Genomic DNA, 4429 nt, shown 5'->3' with positions numbered 1-4429 from the left:
AGATTCTTTGCTGTCTGGGAGGATTACAAGGAGCATAGCCAGGAGCAGGGTGGAGGGGTTTGTCATGTAGACACCACTCCCCGCTGCCCAGGGAGAGTGGAAGGTGGGACGAGTCCTACCCTGCCCACACGCTAGTGGCCACTCTTTAGGGACTGGTAGGCATGTGGCCGGAAACAGAACCTGGTCTGAGCCCTGGGGGGCGGCATTTCCCACTGAGCCTTGACCCTGAAAGCGCTTGTATGCCTCCCAGCCCCGAGGCGGCTCCAGGGGGCTGAGTCCTGAATCTCCTGGAGGCCGTGTCCATGGGCATGTGGCAGGTGCCTCTCTGTATTGGCATTCCGCCCCCATGCTCAGGATCACTGAGGTCTCCAAGGTGTTTTTATTCTTTATCCCAGCATCTGAGCCTCAGAAGCCCCGAGGTCCCTGACCCCTCGTCTTGCCTGCCGCCCAGAGAGTCTCTCACTGTTTTATCTGTGGCATTTAAAGTGCCACTGAGTGTCTGGCACTTTGCAAGTCTAAGGCACAGGCTCTTCTGAATTTCCACACCAGCCTCCTTTCCCGACACCACTCCAGGCTCATCTCGTCTGTGTCTCTGCTGGCTGTGAACCAAGTTCATCGGAAAGGTGACTCAGACCACCCTGGGGGCCCTACGTGCCCTCAGTTCTGTGCCCACAGAGGCGGGAAGGGTGGAGACTGGATATCTTGGGTGGAAGGTGATGTAGGAGTGACTGCTGTGGACTCCGCACTGCCAGGCTGTCCCTGATTGGCTGGACCTGTTCTGCGGCGGCCCTTCCCCACTCCCTATACCAGACGAACGTCCCTCCTGGCCTCACAGGTGATGCTCCCGGGGCGGGGGTGGGGGGCTTCTCCCTGCAACCATTCGCTGTCTTTGGAGCTCCTCTCGCCTTCCCTACCAACCCCACACTGGGCCCAGCCTGGCCTCGGTCTCGCCAGCGGCCACCAGCCATCATCAGAAGTGGCCTCCTGTGGCCCCCCTCAGCCTCCTCACTCAGGGACAGCTTCCTCTCTCAGAGTTGCTGACCCACCTCAGCCCATGAGACCAGCTCCAGCAAGGCTATGACCCTGTCTTCTTGGGAATCTTTCCTCCTCATCTGTTTTTCTCTCCTAAGACCAGTGATGAGTGGCAATAAAAAAGCAACTTAGAATTGGGTGGAATTTCAGAGTTTTTTAAAGTCCCCTTGTAGACACAACCTCGGAGTTAATTGGAAAGTGTCACCTCTGAGGAGATTGGATCACAATCCCCATTTTGCAGATGGAAAAAATTAGTCTCCTGATAATTCAAATCCATGCTTTTCAGCCCAAGACTGGGGTCTTCCCCAACACAGCTGTGGGCTTCCTTCCCCGAGTGGAAGGCTCCCTCCCACATGACCTAACGCTAAGAATGGGACCACCCTGGGTGGGGTGGGACTCAACTCTTTCTTCTCACCCTCGGGAATTTTACCCTCAGAAGAACTGATTTGCAGAATCAATCAAAAGGCATAATCTTTTCCTAGAGGTTCTCTCTGCATTCCTGACCCCCTAAACTTTCCCAAACTGGGTCACTGGGATTGCCAGTGGCTGGAGGAGCTGGCAGACACCCCCACAAGTACCGGGGTACAGTAACAATGAACTTCCACACTGGCAGGGTTATTTCTCCAGTTTCTTTCTTTTTTTGTTTTTTAAATAATTTTATTTATTTATTTTTGGCTGTGCTGGGTCTTCGTTGCTGTGCGGGTGTTTTTCTCTAACTGCAGAGGGTGGGAGCTACTCTCTAGCTGCGGGGAGCAGGCTTCTTATTGGGGTGGCTTCTCTTGTTTCGGAGCATGGGCACACAGGATTCAGTAGTTGCAACATATGGGCTCAGTAGTTTCGGGTCCCGGGCTCTAGAGCACAGACTCAGAAGTTGTGGCACATGAGCTTAGTTGCTTCACGTCATGGGGGACCTTCCCAGACCTGGGATTGAACTTGTGTCTTTTGCATTGACAGATGGATTCTTCACCATAGAGCCACCAGGGAAGCCCCGCTCCAGGGGTATCTGGGTATCTGGGTCTCCATTTCTGAAAGGACCCCATGTATTGATAGTAGAGTAATTCCAATGGTAAAGGCAGAGAAAGAAGACCCAGCCCCATGTTCTTTTCCCCTGCAGCACACCTCCCGCCTTGTGACAGGAAGACAGTGGGTAAGAACCCCTCAAAGTCAACAGTTAGACCTGCGAGAACAACATGGAGGTCCCTATGTACAAACAGAAAACAGGTACCTTCCTAGCTGCTCCTCTCAAGTGCCTGCATTTTTTACAATTTTTTGTGCTTTCAGCAATTTTTTGCTTTATTTTTGGGCCACCCAGCACAGCATGTGGGATCTTAGTTCCCCAATCAAGGATCAAACCTGCACCTCCTGCGGTGGAAGCGGAGAGTCTTAACTACTGGACCACCAGGGAAGTCTCTTCAGTATTCACTTTTTTAAAATTCATTTATTTATTTGGCCCCACTTGGTCTCAGTTGCAGCATGTGGGAACCAGTTCCCTGACCAGGGATCGAACCTGGGCTCCCTGCATTGGAAGCATGGAGTCTTAGCCATTGGGTCACCAGGGAAATTCCCCTTCAGCATTTTTGATAATTTATTATTGGCCTCTCCTCAGAGCTTTGTTGAGACTGTTTTGGACACTTAGATTTTCTTTTTGTTGTTTTTATTCATTTGGAAAATTAACTTACCATCATCATAATATTTTCAGTCAAATATATCTGCTTTTTGTTTGTTTGAAGTATTTTCATGAATTTTGAAAGTTTGGTTCCAATATTAAATTGTCTAATAGCAAATTGGCTAAAACATGAACAGGCAATCACTAGCTCAAGTAATAATTTATTGTAGATGATAGTATATTTTTTTATAATTTATCTTGGTGAAAATTTTTTCCATTTTTAAAAAGCATTAAAAAAAATAAGATAGGTTCACAGGTAGTTTCCCATCCCCTATCCCACCACAAAAGAGTACAAGGAGGTCCGGTATAGACTTTACCCAGTTTTCCCCAATGGTAACATCTTGTATAACTTCAGGTTATTTTGCTTTTTCAATTCTAAATTTATTTTCAATTCATGCTATTTATGTATTTAGATAGAGTTTTCTATTTAAACAACTTTGATTAAGAAAAACAAAGTTTTCAACTTTAGTGAAACTTTATTCGACTTTAGGGACGATGATATAAATGGTTACACTTTTGCTTGAATATTTCTGAATGAAACATTGGGATTTTAAGTGTAACTATGTCATTGAAATGAGAAAGATGAGAGAGCTTTGTCAAGATTCAGGATTCTGAAACAGAGTTGGGGAATGAGGGACTGTGTCCGTAAACTGTGTGGCACTGATGCAAGGCCCTCTGGGGATGTGCAAGTTTCTACAGAGAGCTTTTCATCAGATCCTCAAAAAAGTCAAAAACTGGGAGTCTAATTAAAGCTTCAAGTAATCCTTGCTGCACTCCCCACCCTGGCCCACAGGTGGCGCCCTGCCTTCCAGATGCCGTTCCTGGCTCTCACGGCAGCCCTGGAGAGAGATCAGGCTAAGGCGGCAGTGGAAATAGTCCTTCTTGACCAGCTTGGCTTTGACCAAATCGTCTACTTCACACGAAGGAAATGAGGGGAGTGGGCAGGGAAGATCGAGAGACTACGAGAATAAAATGGCGGCAGTCTTTCACACCCAGGTTCTTGGACTTCCCTGTTGGTCCAGTGGTTAAGACGGCATGTGCCCACTGCAGAGGCCACGAGTTCAATCCCTCCCTGGTCAGGGAACTAAGATCCCACACGCCAAACCCAGGTTCTCTGCTTCCTCTTCATTCCAAAAGATGTGGCAACTGCTTCTGGGAAACAGTGGTCTGAAGACAAGGGGAGCCTGTGATTGTGATATTACTGATTTGCGATGAAACGTTAACCTAGCGAACTTTTCATTAAACCAAAGTTATTCAATGTAAAGATAATCCTTTCTTCTGAAATCGAGTCCAGGTGTTGGCTGGGAGATGGAGAGGGGTCCTGAAAGGACCCCTCCTTTTGTGAACGGATAGAATTAGTGCATAGGGGCTCTTGTTTCTGCACGTCTCTCCTTGGCCATCCCAGGGAGGCCCTCCAAATTCTTTCTGGAATTTTCCTGCTCTGGGGAATCGCAAGACCCTGAGAATGGTAATTTTGGAGGAGTCAGACAGTGCAGTGCTGGCCTTATACTCTCCTAGCCTCAACCTCATCCCACTGAAGCAGTGAGGTCTCCTTACCTGCCCCAGCCCCTCCATGCAGCCTTCTCTCTCTTTATTACCTGCCTCTCCATTATTTGTAGACAATTATCTGCAATAATTACCCAATTACCCTTAAAGAAAATTATACTCTTCTATCAGCAAACATTGATGTTCTTTTCTTGGGTCTTTTAATGAAACTGACATAAAGGAGAC

This window comes from Ovis canadensis, chromosome 11, assembly GCF_042477335.2.
Source record: "Ovis canadensis isolate MfBH-ARS-UI-01 breed Bighorn chromosome 11, ARS-UI_OviCan_v2, whole genome shotgun sequence".
Classification (NCBI taxonomy): Eukaryota; Metazoa; Chordata; class Mammalia; order Artiodactyla; family Bovidae; genus Ovis; species Ovis canadensis.
The sequence above is the reverse complement of the archived record's forward strand: the minus strand, read 5'-3'. Positions refer to the sequence as shown.